We start from the raw sequence: 16,951 nt of genomic DNA, 5'->3' as shown, positions 1-16,951 counted from the left end.
AGTAATGCCAAATATGGCTGTCGAGCGATTCAGGTACAATCCAATACCATGTGCACTACTGGCGTATGCCAGAACTGCGCAGCCCTCAGCATAGGTATGCTAATCACCCCATGCACAGTGTCGCACCATGCAAATGAAGGCAGATAGTGATTCATGAAGTGGTGCAGGTGTAGCGTAAGCCCGCGGAAATGTAAACCAAAAAACACGGTTTACATTTTCCCAAACAGAACATCGGAGCTATGGAAGCGGACCAGACTCATGTATTACAAAGTTAACATATGCCAATGGCTAAATACACAGCCAATGGCATAAGAAAAGATGCACAACACCTAAAAAACAACATTTAATGTCATGTCCACAGTAACGCACAGTACAACCACAGGGCATGTGTGCGCAAACTGGAACATAAAGAAATGATATAAAAATGTCATAAAATCGCAATGTAATACAAATCAGGTTTAAACCATAATACACAATGGTAGGCATGGAACACCACAATCAAGGTGCAAGGGTTGCTAAGGGCCTGCGACACTGTTTGGCGTGGTAACTATGAATTAGTAGTCAATGCCATGCAAATGAGGCAGATAATACTGAATCGCAAATGTCCCACCGGATGAAGGTTGTACCATACGGCGCAGCGCTATAACTCCGAGGAGTGGCTCAGAGGAGATACATGACATCAGCAGAGGGGTGTGCCACCATAGCAGTAAGCACATTGGAGCAATGCAAATCTGGCCTGGCCATTGCTAAGCAAAGCTGCAGGACAGGGGTGGGGAGGAAGGTATAGAATCATTTAGCTGAGAGCACACATGGTGCCCAAAAGCGCATGTGTACGGGGATGAAAATGTGCCCGAAACCCAGTAAGCGGATGCACGCAGCATGAACAATAGCACAAACAGGAAGGTCAGGGGAAGAAAAGAAGGAAATGCCGAAGTAGGGTAATTGGAGTACTAATGAGCAATCAACACCAATCAACTCATGGCGGTCAGTCGACGGCAGCTGACAAGTCTGCTCGCAGAAACCTGCAAAACAGGATAGGGGAGGCATTGGAATGCAAAGAAAGGAGGGGAGGCATTGGATTGCAAAGATAGGAGATCTGTCATAGCAGAGCAAAGCAAACCGACAGTATACCGGCAATAGCACACATTACGCAAGACACGCCAGATCTAGGAAAGTACAAATGAAAGCAGGCTGCTGGATGCATGCCAGAAAATGGTAGGTGGAATGTGCAGAAATGTAAAGGGAAGGTCAAGAGGTAATCCACGGCAGCCAAATATAATTCAACACCAAAGGCACCACAATAGTAGTTCCAGTAGTAAAACACATAAGATACCCTGTAGCTACGATCGTACATACACACCCTATGACATCATCGGTGTTCACAGCACAATAGTATAAAGTTTGAAAGCACCCTACACACACCTGTGTATTCCCAAACACTGCACCATAGGTGTGAACACACGGGGAACTTTTAAAATGTACATGTTGGGAGCTGCCATAGCTGTGATTCATCAGCATGTGTTAGAGACTGATGGAGTTGTGGAGGATGATGCTGACAACCACCGCAGGCCCCGGAGGAGGAGAAGAGTGTTCAGACCAAGGGTAACCTACCAGGGGCTACATGATCTGGAGATAGTAGAGTGTTACAGGGTGGACAGGTACATCTTACAGCAAATAGTGGAGCTGTGCCGGCCACACCTGAGAACCAGAAACAACAGAGAGGGAACCCATCCCAGTGGACACGAAGGTATGTGTAAGCTTGTGAATACTAGCCACAGGTACCTTTCAAAGGCCAACTGGAGATAAAATGGGGATCTCACAGGCATCAGCATCCAGGGTACTACACTAGTTCCTGGATGCCATGTTACCACATGCCAATGAGCATATATACTTCCCCCGAACTCAGGAGGAGTTGGCCAGCAATATACGTCACTTCCACCATGTGGCACACTACCTGGAGGTACTGGGTGCGATAGACTGCATGCACATACAAATCAAGTCACCACCCGGTGAACATGGTAGGCACTACATAAACCACAAGGGATTCCACTCCATCAACTGCTAAGTCATGTTCAATGCCCAGGGCATTATCATGGATGTGTGTGCTGGCAGCCCTGGAAGCTACCATGAATCCCATATCTGCCATGCCTCACAGCTGTATCAGGTATTTGTCAAGGGGGACATCCCACATGGCCACCTTGTGGGGGATGCTGGCTATGCACTGGAGCCGTGGATGATGACTCCCATCAGAAATGCACACACACCCATGCAAGAACACCATAATGAGGCACATGCACAAACCAGAATCATCATAGAGCGTGTGTTCGGGATGCTGAAATCACAGTTCCGGTGCTTGGACACATCTGGTGGAGCCTTGCAGTACTCTCCAGGCACATGTGCCCACATCGTCATAGTATGTGCCATGCTACATAATATGATCCTGCGGAAACAGCTGCAGCAGGGACAAAATGGTGAAGGCCCTCATAGCCCACCACAATTGCCAAGGCCATCACAGGCACAGAGAGATTCAGACCATGAACACACTGTGCCAGCCCCAGTAGGCAGACGGAAGCGTGCCCAATATGCCTATGCCTTGGCAAAGAGGGAATGTATAGCACATACTCTGACAGTGTAGGCCCCTACAGACTGACACACCTCTCAACCTGCACACATAGTAAAATGGATGGCACACAAATACGACCACCTGTAAATTGTAATGTATAGGTGGCCCACTGTGTGAATCCTACATAGGCAGCCCTCAAACATTGTACACACACAGCTATTGGAACACAGAATGTCAACACCTGAACAGTACATGCAACTATCAGCATATGGTGGTGCTGTGTGTATAGGTTCCCAGGTACATCGGTAGGTACACAGCTGATTGTCAGAGACCATACACCAAACGGGGCAAACAGTGTCCACTGTCGCCACAACATTGAGTAACCAACTGTCGCTTAGAGGAGCAGAGGCAATCGTGGGAGCACATGTGTGTAAGCACTGTTCTGCACACACTCAGCACGGAGTCCCTGCTACGTTAATGAGGGGCTCCACATAATATAATCATGGATGTTGTGTCAAGGCATGGGGTGAACCCATGACAGGTATTCATCACCCCAGCATGCTACACCTACAGTCATTTGAAGGTGTAGCACAGTATCGTGTGTGGCTCTCTGTGATATGCATACCCAATGCCGGAGCATTTCCAGTAAACATCACATGGACATACCATTAACTGGACTCATCAATATGTAAACTAACTGAGTTACCCATGTGAGTGCAGTATGGAGTAACAACTGTAGTATACTCCACGTACAAAACAACATAACACGTGTACAAATCCCAGATGGACATGTGTTAAATGCAGTGACCGTCGTGCATGTTCCTGGTCCCACGTCCTGCAAGGGATGTAACGTAATCTTGAAGGCACGAGTAATGCATGTCGGATGCAGGTCATCAGATCACGTTTAGCACATGTTAGCGGGAATATGCATTGCCCACTGCTGGTAAGCAACGTTTAAATATGACTATATGGATATGCGCGAAACAAGCATAAGCTTCTTCGAATATCACGCAAATCACGGTCAATGATGTCCAGAGCAGGTGAAACCAGCATTATTCACCCCTGTACTAATAGCACCTGCTCTGAAGGGTAAAACGACCACTGCCAGGAGTAGAACACGCAATCATGTATAGAATCACCTAACACTATTGCTAGCCAAGATGTACCTATGGTAGGGTTGCCACCTCTTCAAATGACCAATGTGGGATATACGTCAGATGTCTGCAGGCCAACACATACACCCAGCCAGTATGAAAATCAGAACTTCACTGTTTTGCCTAGATAAAAGCTCATTCTTGTAATGTTTACTTACTTATTCTGTTTCTATAACATATAGGTGGTTCAGATACAGAATAACTGTTTTATGCAACTATTACATAAACTATAGGAAATAAGTATGTTCTAAAATCTCAGGACATTTGCCATGTTTACAAATATTTTGCAGGACACAACTGCCCAAAGAGGGACTGTCCCTCGCAGAGTGGGACAGCTGGTAACCCTAACCTATGGCAGGTGTGTAATGTGACACGTACAAACACAAAAGTGCGGAGTCCAGGAAACAGTACACACCAACAAGTACACAATGAAAGGTGTAGCTTGCCTGTCACTTTCCCTGTCAGATATATATATATATATATATATGTACATATATATTTAATACAGATAGAAAGGGCGATAGAGTGATATATGTTGATATATACGGATTCAGCGATATCTGCAAATATATATAGATAGGTCAATGACATTCATAACACCTTGGAGGTACAAATAAATAGGATACCGCCAACTATGGAATGTGTAACATACCGACATGCGTAACCACAAGGCTGAAAGACCAAAAGAACACAGTACTGGAACAGTACAACCGCGAGTAATAGTATGATGATATGAATGGACATTTAGTTACCGCTGCCGGTGTTGCTGTCCACGTAGGTACTGTGTTCAACTGTGTTTGTGAGTGCCGTAGTCTGTGTATGTGTGTGTTGAGGGTGCCATGTGCATCTCCGTGTGACTGCAATGTGTGTGTGTCCGCATCATGTGTCTGTTAGTGCCAACTATGAGGTAGATCATTATGGCAGGTGTGGGTATAGCTAGCCGTAGGCATACGGTTACCACCTGTCCCACATTAAGAGGGACAGCCCCTCCCTGGGCAGGTGTGTCCTGACATAAAACATTACAAAGGGCAAATGTCCGAGATTGTAGGACATTAATATGTCCCATATATAATGTAATAGTTGCATTAAATAGTTATGCCTGTATGTAAGAAACGTAAATGTTACATGCAATATGATAAGTAGCCAAAGTCCCACAACAATAGGTATGTATTGAGGATAAAAGTATGTGCTATCCTGTGTACTGACCATGGCTATGTGTTGGCCTGTAAACACCGCTGGGTGTCCCGCAAGTGTCCAACAAAGGCCATATGAAAAGGTGGCAACCCATGGTAAAGAGTTTCTGTTACCAACACAACAGCAATGACTGCAAATATCTGGGACAGAAATACATGGGATAGCTGTCATTTAGATATATCCCTTTACATATCGTTGCAATTCTGGAGGTATGGAAGTATCAACCTCACCTGCACACTATATAGAAACCAATTAACAATGGCCCAATGTACAATCCTGTAACATAAGTCTTCTAACTGATAGCTCTTTAATTAGGGATCGAGCCCACACACATATATATGGAATATGTAGAAATGCAAGCCCCACAAACCTGTATATGCTACGTACACCCACCGACATCCCCCACACTAGAAACTATAGCAATACAGACTGTAATATCAGTGCAAACATCCAGTCAGTCAATTACATCTGCAGAACCGTCAACATACCTTGTGAGAGACACAATTAAAGGCGCCATGCAAAATTGCAGCCATTGTATAATGGAACAAATGGCGATGTTACAGGTTTTGTTTGCAATAGTCCATTATCAGATGTTGGGATAACAGGTACATCCACATGTTGAACCACATACTCTAGCTGTCACACACAATCCACGGGGGACATGAATCCAAAGTATACTTGTCTCTATGCATAGCAGTTGCAATTACACATAACAAAACACAATACAGGCCGTCTCCCCGAAGGTAGGGCAAATGGGCAACGCCCAAGTGGAGAATTCAATTATACCCCACTGTTGCCACATAATTGGTGAATGGAGTAGCTGCACAGCTGATATGCAAGTAATTAGTCACTCAGGAACACCAATTGGCGGCAGGAAACCACATGTTACAGGTATCGACGCATATAAGGATGACTTGCCAGACATTCAAATCGTATGCTCATACAAAATACCTGTTTAAGCAGTGTGAGAGAGATAGAGACGAAAGTCCGTAACGATAACAAGGTATGTAGAACACTCGGTATGTAAGTTTATGTATAGCATGTTTTGTATTAATTATTTACTGTATGTATAGCCTGGTTTGCATTAATTAAAAGTGTCCGAAATGCATAAAGTGGGAAAAGGTATTTATGTAGTGATGTCTTGCTGAGCATACTAACACTTGTAGAAACTGGGCGTCCAGCAGTAGGCCACAAAGTACACATCACAGACACCACAAGGGATGCTACATGAGGGCTTTAAACAGAACAATTCCATACAACCCGCTGTCAGTGGTAGGGTATGTTCAACAAGTACGTGCCATAGCAGGGGATAGTATATGTTGATATACTGTCACAGTAGGCATGTGTATGAGCATATAACGACAATGACATGTCTAAGGTGGTCCCGCTGTGCAAGTATGCTTTGCATTATGGGATACTATGTAAAATATGTGTAATGTATAGTATTGTAGGTAGATATGTCAGATAGTCTACACAGCATAACAGGCATATCATGCTTACCAAAGGTATCATCTATTGGCATGTACAATAACAGGATACATATGGCTTGTAGGTAAGGGACATTGTAATAGCATGATAGCTAATCTAAATGGAAGGGCTACCAAGTAACCATGCACAAAGGACATGTAATAGCTTCACAGGTTCATAGTGGGGTACTATGCAGTCTGGCAAGTCTATGTGTAAGCACAACTACAGTGTGCACACCAGTGGCACCTCTCTAGGGTAGTGTCCTGTGAACAGCAGAGCCATGTGTTACCTGCACCTCTGCACAGTACAGCCACTACAGTGATCCCTGGTGTACATGTGTCTCCAACCACCAAGGGAGGTATCACATGAACAGTGCTACTGAGTGTCCCTGTGATGTACATAGGACTCATGTTCCAAAGCATGGTGAGTGTCCAGTTTGGGAATGTAACCCTCAAGCACATCCCACTCATCGTTGTGTGTGTGCACATATCCATGAGCATGTTGCCCACAGTGGCTTTTGCTTATGTCGCGTATGTGGAGTATATCCATTAATATTGTTGTGGACATGGGCCTTGTCTGTTCAACAGAGGTCACCCCTGAGTATGTAGTATGCAAATGTGTACAGACATGGTGTCCGTAGTTCAGCCGCATACTTTAACTGTCGGAGCTCAATAAACGTCATGGCGTGTTAATGTTGTGGTATGTAAAGCTGTAGCTGTTGTGTAAGGTACACGCTAAATGGGGTGGTGTACCCTTGAATGTGTGTAGAAGTCTTGAGTTCAGAGGTACAATGGGTGCCTATGTACCAGCTACACACCCAGTACAGATAAGTGTGGCCACGTAGAAGGATATCCACGCCACAGTGGCAATACGGTAACCACAGGAGTGGGTGTGATGTACATGTGTACTACAAACATATACAATGTGATATGTATGTAGGGGACTACCACCTATGTGATAGTCAGTGGGTGAATGGTGTAATGCAAAGGTGATGTTCATGCACCTTGTGTCATGCAGCTTGAGGCCATGATATTCATATCAGGTATCTGTCACAGTGACACCCGTATGGATGGAGTCAGTATCAGCTGGTGGATCAATCATGGTGCTTTGTATGCAGGTGTTTGTAAAGCTAGGCAGGGAAAATCCCTCTGTGCTAGCCTGTACCTCAGGGAAGCATATACTGAACATGAGGGGCCCTATGACTGAGGACTGTGGTATGCCAAATGTAACTGAAATGCAGTAGGTACTATGGTATGCTACCCTCATTGTGTGTGTCCTGCCATGAGCCACGTTGCATAACATCCTGAGACATAGGGTACAATGTGCAGGTGGATGTGTATGTTGTCAATACCAGAATGGAGAATGGTGCTGAAAGGCAATGAGAGGACAATGTAGGATGTGTGGACTCCTGTACCATCATCAACTACCCTGGTAACTGTATGAGAGGAGTCCACCAGGTGTAGAGGCCATGCTCTGGCCCTAACAAGTCCAACCCGGGTGGCATCAAAGGACAGTAGCCCAACAATGTCTCTGTGAATGACGTCCTTGATGATGTGCCCCATAGCCATGCAGAACAGTCCAGTCAGGTGTGTAGGACTATAGTCTTACTCGTCCATTGTGGTGCCACCTGTGTGGAGTGTGATAAATGTTGCTGTGTGCCATTCAGGGGCCACAATGTCTGATACAAGGCTATTACTGAATATGGTGGCCTAGTGGGGAGACATGTCGTTCAGAGGTTTGTGGATATCACAGCCTGGGACTTTGGAAGGTGACATGGGGCCAGTGTCCCAGGACATATAGACGGCAGGTTAGTACTGTGTAGGTCTGACTGCAGGGACACCGCAATGCTCCTGCATGGATTGTGGCCCTGTAGTGAGTGAGAGGGTGTAATGTTAGCATTGAATCCATCTGCCAGCATGTTGCCAACATCACCTGGGTCTGTAATGTTCCTGAGTGACTGTTGTATGTGAGAGCAGATGTGGGTATTGCCATTGACTACTGACATACCACTATAATGCCTTGTGGTACACCCCGGAATGTGTCGCAGTAATGTTTACGTAGCTAGTCTTGGAGTATGTGATGAGGGATCCCGTAGCCCTACAGAGGCTGACCAGTGAGCTACCCCACCCATGGGATTGTACACCACTGTGCAACAGCCTCCACCTGTTGTTGTACATTATGTCCATGGAACTTGACCACCAGAGTGGCGTCTGTTATCTGGTGTATACCATCATGGCTCTGTGTAGAATAGCATGATCCATGCAGTTGTGTACATGCTAATGAAGTGCACTGAGGTATGTTTCAGCATTTGTATGTGCATTGTCCATCTGCACTGGTGGCATGACGTTAACAACTGCTGTCATAAGACGTCTGTAGTAGGTGTTGTAGTACTCATGTACTGTGTATGCCGTGGAGGGTGTGGTACCGGGATGTGGCTAACAAGGTTGATTAGCATATGTTCGGAATCCACCAATGAGGGGATAACCCCAGGTGTGGAACACCAGTCACATGTTGGTAGTGTTCATGTCAAGGTTAATGTTGGTCTTGGAGGTGGTGTGTATGGGTTGATCCAGCCGAGTGGAGGTTATGACTCATGGATGTGTCGGTACATGAGTGGCTATCCCAGTTAAGTGTGGGGTAGTGTCAGTCACACATCAGTAGTAGCTGTCTGAGTCCTACTGTCCAGTACACCAACAAATGAGGTCTGGTAACCGTGGGGTATGTTGTTGAATCTGTAGCTTGTTACAATGGGTATAGCGGTTCCAGACACAGTTAGTTGCACGTGGAGCACCTCTGATGCATTGTGCTAAGTAACTAGCCAGGATTTGTGTACAACATAGTGGGATATGGGAACACCTCAGCTGTGGGTGTGCCAGTCCAGGTATGTGCCTGAAAGGTATGGTCTGTCTATAACCTGTCATTGCAGGTGTGCTCTGCAGAGCCTAGAGGCATGTCCCAGTCACTGCAGAGATATTGGAGTGGTGCATTATAAGGTCTGCCTTGCCTGCGTGCATCACAGTGGAAGATGCAAGCATTGTGTCACATGACCTCATGTCTTGCTTGCCAGTTCCCGTTCTGCAGGTGACTGTTATTGGAAACTGTGCAAGACAGGCAGTATAGAAGCAGCAAGAGCCTTACATGTGATCTGTACTCCCAGGGCTGACAGGTGCAGGTCATCTGTGCCAAATCATTGTGTTTGACCAGGTCAGTCAAAGCGGACAGATACCAGATGCCTGTGGAATGACAGCAGAAGCATAGGCAACTGTTGAAGTGACACAGTCAGTCATTGTACAGTGTTGTCGGGTCTGGATGAATGAATAATGCTCCCCAGGGCTTGGCCCACACCTTCAGGGCTACAAGACTGGTGAGCTATTGCATGCCCCTGCACACATAGTCTGTGAAGTGGCATCTCAGGGCAGTCACACTAACATGAAGAATGACAGTCACATCATACCTGGTTAGGTGTGGCATGGGTGCATAGGTTATGTTGCAGAACCAGTTACCCGACAGCAAGATGTAAGTGACTATCGCCTTGTGTAGCCTGCTGTGTGGAACTGCAGTGTGACCACCTACAGAGTCACCTATGACTGGTGTGTTGTGTATGTTATAACACCCTATTGGCTGTATGTGATGGGCACACATGAGTCTGTGGGCTATTAGTTGGTGATGTTGTGTTCCATGATGGGGACTGCCTCTGGTGCCTACACAGAGTATGGACAGGTACTGCACAAGTTGTCCTCGTATGTGTGGCCTGTGGTGGAGATCATGTGAGACTATGTGATGAGTGGGGTGTGTTGCAAATGTTACACATCCCCACATGACTGTCAGGTGCAGTCAGGGTTGGTGACAGCATTACCCCCAGCAGGGCTGCATCAGTGCATCCCCCACAGGCTGTAGTGTCGTATGTTGGGAGGTGAGCATTGAATGTGTACATGAGACAATTGCTCTATTGCCACATGTACGACATATCCAACATATAGACAGGCAATAGTACTGGTACGTGACAGTTGGACATGCCTGTATATACAACCATGTCTCACAGGATATGTGAGTTACGTGTGTACAACAGCTGTTGTATCATAAGCATGCTGGAAATTTTAGCACAGCCAATGTACCTGTGGGAAATGGTGTGGAATGGGTGCTATATTAATCAGTAGCTCATGACATGCTCACAAGTTCCGAAAGAGTGCCTAGCATGACCATACAATACAGATAGGGTGTTGGATAATATCAACCCACAAGTTGTGACAACAGTCATAATGGGTGGCACCGCACTATAACCCTGCTGAATATGGTGTGCATGTCCATGAACCATTATCAGTGTAGATGTTAGCAGTACAGATGTACAAGACAGAATGGATGTTTGACTACAAATACCTTTGTATGTCACAGGAGTGTTCTACCAGTAGCCTGTTGACAGACTCACAACTACAAAAGGTGCCAGAGTGACATGTGCATATCACACCAGTGCCAGCTACAGTAGAACAGGGTTAATGTGCTGTACTCCACCCTCATTGTAGCCCATACCACACAGACAAATGTTAGGCATCTGTGTATGTAAGGATGTGAATGGCCATGACCTATGAGGAATAGCTGTGTCAGTGTTGTGAACAACATACAGAATGGGCTGTGTGGGTGAGGTGTGTGACATATGTGCACATTCTGATGGATGATATCAGCATTTTCACCGCTAGGTGAACATCCCTGTACCCATTAACTGCCACCTAGGCTGTGGTCAACATTATGGACACTGTGTAAGGGATGGTGCTGTGCAGTACACCTCCCTGACTTGGTGACATCTCCAGGCCCCTTAGGTAGTCGTACGAGGTACCCATGTCATGACAGGGTGCCATCCATGAGCATGGAGATCATTGGACAGGCATATACAGCACTGGGGTGACCAATATTGGATCACATATCACCTTTAAGGGGTAATGGCCATGAGTGGATGGGCAATACCAGCCTTCACAATCCTCACCTCCACTATGCAGCATGCTGTCTACCTTGCATAAAGGCATTTGCTACACCATGATGATGGACATGCTGCATGTCCATATCCTGTTCTGTAAGACATACATCATGGACATCATCCTAATACTAGGATCGCCACATGCTGGACAGATCCCTGTGCCATACATGTGACATACTCCCGCCAAACCATGCAACCCTGTCCATCAAAGCTGCACATGTCATCCCAGTCATACATGGTGTGATGGCCGCATGGTAGATGTAGTATCAACTGTCTGGATCAGTAATGTGGCACTGATGCACCTTGCGGTGGCATAATGGCTGTCTGTTACAGCTAGGAAACCTTGCCCGTACATGCTATGGTTGATAACCATCCCTGGGAATGATGTCCAACTAGTCATTGTCCCATGTCTATCACATGTGCAACACAGGCGATCCATGGGAGGATACTGAACAGCTGTACAGTGCTGTGTAGATGTATATGGCAAAACACATGCATGTACAGGTTTCCATGCGTATGTGTGCATTGTCACTGCTCAAGTCCATTAAGGCTGTGTCTGTGTTGATATGTGACATATACACAGCATCAAGGTCAACAGCATTACCGTGGACACATCCAGGCATGTGCAGATAGGTAAGAACACCAGTGCAGGCAAATAGACATGCCCACATCAAGACAGCATTCACATGGAGTATGAACACTGTAATGAGGTGACACACATATATGGTGATGATATCCAATGCATAACGGGTGTTACATGTGTGTGACACAAACACGTCAGTCGTGTCAGTGTCATGATGATTTGCAAAGATAACTGTGTAGATGTACTAGATGTCATAGAAATGTATGTGCAGCAGTATCTCTGTACATCTCTGAAACTGTGACCTGTCACCATCATTATGTCTTACAGATAATGCCTCGTACAAGCCTTCCAGCGTACAGCCACCAGGAGGATGATGTCCTCATCCCGTACCTCCATGAGAACTACGAGGTGTTATTCAGCCATGTGCCACAGCATGCCCAGCAGCGGGACGACCTGTGGCAGGATCTTCACAGGAGGGTGAACAATGTGGGTGGCCATAACCGCACCTACCAGCAGGTGAGCAGACACTGCACGGACTTGATATGACATGCAAAACAGCGTGCCACTGCAATCGCCAGGGAACAAGGTGGAACAGGTGGTGGGCCACCAACCCAGCCCCCACTCACACACACCGAGGAGCTACTGGCCAGTCTGGGGACACCCTCAGAACAGCATCCACAAACACTAGCTGCCATCGTGGTGGTGGGTGTCTCCCAACCAATGAGCCTGGAGTTGCCTGGTAAGTCAGTACTGCACATATGGCTATTATATCCCATTTAGTTGCATGTGTCACTGTATATTATGTAAAAAGTAACAACATATGCAAGGTATGTGGACACACATGCTGCATACTACAGTATGCTACCCTGTGTATGCACACATGTGCATACTATATGCTATTATACAGGCAAATATGTTAACATGCACAGTGCACCCTGTGGCTGTCATACAGTCATGGATAATGTTCATACTGCTGTGTCACCCATATACAGGTACCTCTGGTGTGCCACACAGACATGAGTCCATTGCAGGTGAGACTGTCATCAGTATCAGGCATGTTAAAGCATAGATCTATTTGCCATGTGGCCAGTTAACACTTGCGCACTTGATGTTCGTTCCAGTCACGATATACAGGTCGCATCACCCATCATTCACACAGGCCACCCATGTGCAATATATACAAATAAAATGATACACTGACTTGAAACCACAGTATTTGTCATTGCTACATGTGTGGTCAGCTGTGCATACAATGGTGGAGGTGTTCTACAATGGAGGCATATGTAGTATGCATTGGAACAACATGTGTGGTATGCAAACAGTACCACACAGTGAGCTGTGATATGGGCAGCCCACAGGTGTCACCATTGTGTTATATGCCGCTGTATTGGGTGCACACATTGTGATGTGCCATCTGACATGTCCCAGACACGTAGTGTTCTGGCTGCAATATTGTCACACTATCCCATGACCCATACCCCACATACCAAACATACAACTAGTTGTCTGTATAGCCCTGTGGATGGTGACATATCTGACATCTATGGGTGTATGTCATATGGGACAACACAGACATGTGAGATAGATGGCCATCACACACATTTGGCCAGCACATGTGCACACATGACCATGGGGGATGGCCAAAGACACGTAGCCCCACAGTAGATGGGATGTGCATACACCCTGTTGCACATTGTCCACACATGGTCCAATTACAGCCTTAGTTGACTGATTATACAGTTGATGTGGTACACTGGACATCCTAAAAGCCTGTGCACAGCTAGTGGAGGTGTCACTGAAGTCTACCATATAAGATCTGTTGAACATCACGACTGTGTCATAGCATGACAGTAGTCACCTGTACAGCTTCCACAGACATTGACACCACATCAGGCCACAGATACTGTACATTTCCCTTGCTGCTGTAGGACATCACCTTTAGCTGTGCACCTCGTGTGAGTGGTACATCAATGTCATGTGGGAAATGGTGAATTGACATGTCCGCTATGTGTGGACATGGTTGCCAGGCAGCTAAGACCCTGTAGTTGTTGTGCAGGGGTGTCATCTGTAGGTCCTCCAGTGACCTGTCACTTGACACAGTATGGTTTGGTGTGTATACACCTCAGCATCATGGGTCACAATCCACAGTTATGTCATGGGTATGCATGCAGTTATGGCTATGCAATGTGTACATATTATGCATTGTACAGCAATATAGATGCCTCATGATGCCATGCAATGGCACAGTGTCTGTACTTCACACTGTATAGCAATGTAGACGGCTCACACTACCCTTCCATGCTCATGCACATTTGCTAAACATGCATTCTATCTGTAGGGCATACAGACAACACCGCAATGTGATGCTCATTATGATGCTGTACATGTGTCAGGACACCATTGTGTCAGACATGTATGCATGTTAATGCACACGTCAGCAGATTACATGTCAAGGTCACATCAGCCATGTGTACTGTTATCCTGTTCTGGTCCACATGGTGTATCACAGGGATGCATGCATACTACCATGATTGTGTGAACTGCATGGCTACTGATATGACACGTGCTTGCTGTAGTGCGCACCTCAGGGAGGTATGCTTACTAACACTATTAATGTCTGAGCTGCATGCCCTCTGATGTACCACAGGCATGCTGCATGCCATCTGTCAAATCACATGCATGGTGTGTCTGTGTGTGTCTGGCAGACATGCACCTGCAGGACAGAGTGCAGCAGCTGGTATCACCAGATGCATGTTCCAGACTGTAATGGTGGCACAGGCACATGCTGAACGGCAGAACAGAGAAGGGCAGAGGCTGCAGAGGGCTGCTATCTGTACCCTAAATGACAACATCCAGGCACTGGCAAATGCTCAACAGCAGATTGCTGATGTTCTGGACAGGCGATTGGGTGACATGGTCGGAATCCTTGACCGTGACATAGCAATCTGCGAGCGTGAACTGTCTGTGCTGGAACATCTGGTAGGAGTGAGGCGTAGGCCATGTGGACATAGGCCAGCTACACCACCTAGTGCAGGTCAACGTGAGCATGCCACCTCACATGCCCGCTCCCATAGTGCCAGTAGCAGTAGCAGTGCAGCTGGTGCTGCACTGTCCACACCAGGACACAGCAGGCCTCATGGATGTCGCCCTGGACGTTCCCAGCGGGGACACAGTTCCAGTGGACATGTGTCGTCGGATAGTAGCCAATCTGTATCTCTGCCTGGTAGTGCCCATGCAACCCCTGGCAGGCACAGGTCATGTGGCTGTGGCCGGACACAGTGAGCTGTACAACCTGGTCTGTACAATCTGGAGCTGTCAATAATACCCTGTGTAGGCCTCACAAAAGGCAGAACTGTGTGCACACATACACGCACACAGCAAAGACATCTGTAGGGCACCACAACACCCACATGCATACTGAACAGACATGTCCAATCATATCACTGGCCCTTATCCTCACACATGACGTCATCCATTGGTGCAGCCTATGCCCCTGGCAAACATTATCACCCTGTGCATATGATGAAGCCTGTGCCACATCCCTGTCATCCACACCATCGGTGCAGGGACATGCTCAAATGGTCTGATGAACAGGGTGAACAGAATAGTGAGAAGTGTATATTACATTAGTTGTGTAAGAATAGTGAGAGAAGTGTATATTACATTAGTTGTGTGAGAATAGTGAGAGACGTGTATATTACATTAGTTGTGTACTGTTGACACGCACCAGACATACCATGTAGTACAGGTTTAGCATGCATTGTTATATGTTCACAGTATGTGTCTCGGTAAAAACAGTAACAGCATGTTGGTAATGATGCCCTGGTTCCCTCCTTATGGTCTACTTGCATGTGCCTCCAGGTAGCACTGTTTGCAGTCTCCCATGTGTAACTGTGGAGTACTCATAGGCACATATGGCAATATCAGCATGCTATATGTAGCCTCAGCCTGACTGTTGGAAAGTCTAACATACCACAGATGTCCACACATATACTGATCCAGAAGCATGTGGGCAGTTTAATAGGCTACAGTGGCTAGAGACGTGACATCCATACCAGGTCACATCACAGGTATGTTGACATGGTGCAGGGGTTGTACACAGCGGTCTGGCCAATGATAATGTTAGAGTCCACTTGATAGCATGAGGCCTCACTGTGTAGCAGTAATACCCTGTCACATTACAGGAACATGCTCACACTCACGGGGTCAACAACACTATAACGCACACCCCATAGTGTTGAGGCGAGGACCCTTGCCTATGTGGTCATCACCCTCACAGTACTGTGCACCCACACAACGTGACACAGAGAAAGAACATGTACAGGTAGCCAGTGCGGCTGAGACCGATGGCATCAACAGGGTAGTGGACTGCATCACCATGAGGGGTTAGGGATCCTGTGTGTTCTGTTTGGTAGGATACACCCTCACTCCATGCACCAGCCATACATACCTACATACACACACACACTGTGGAGACCACAAATGTCGTACACATATGGATAGCTGATGTGTGTGATACACACACCACACCCGCCTACATCATGCTTTCCACACTGCAGTATGTACAGATCTCTACAACAGTGTACAGGGGTGTGTAACAATTGGGATGTATTCCCCACCATATGTGGCATATATGGTCACACAAGCAAACACACATGGCAGTACTGTGAATGATACACCTGCTATATGATGATACATCTGACAGACATGCAGCAGTATTGGCCACATTATGTGTACCAACGCTACCTTCGGCAATTGTGCTGCTATATGCACATGGGAGGATGTAAGTGTTACAGGTGTCACGTGACGTACTGTCAGTAACACCTGACCGCTGTGTAGGTTTTATGTCTCCACCGTCAAGTAACAGTAACATAGCATACTGTTTGCACATGTAATGGTAGGATGGCGTGTGACACACCTGTGAGCCGTCCCCGGCAAACATCCATCTACACAGGTGGATCACCACTTTATGTACACACATCCATCCATACCTGCTGTACATCCTACAGTACTGTCAGTAT

The 16,951-nt window shown here is 46.6% G+C and overlaps 1 protein-coding gene across 1 annotated transcript in view; it reads left to right on the top strand.

Moving 5' to 3' along the window:
* LOC122808154 (CD209 antigen-like protein C) overlaps positions 1 to 16,951 on the top strand; it is a 1,908,152-nt gene that overhangs the window by 137,712 nt on the left and 1,753,489 nt on the right. The gene's annotated exons all lie outside the window — the stretch shown is intronic.

The sequence above is a fragment of the Protopterus annectens genome, chromosome 8.part0 (genome assembly GCF_019279795.1).
Source record: "Protopterus annectens isolate FY-2018-M chromosome 8.part0, PAN1.0, whole genome shotgun sequence".
In the NCBI taxonomy this organism is placed as follows: domain Eukaryota; kingdom Metazoa; phylum Chordata; order Ceratodontiformes; family Protopteridae; genus Protopterus; species Protopterus annectens.
This window is presented reverse-complemented; position numbering and strand designations above follow the sequence as displayed.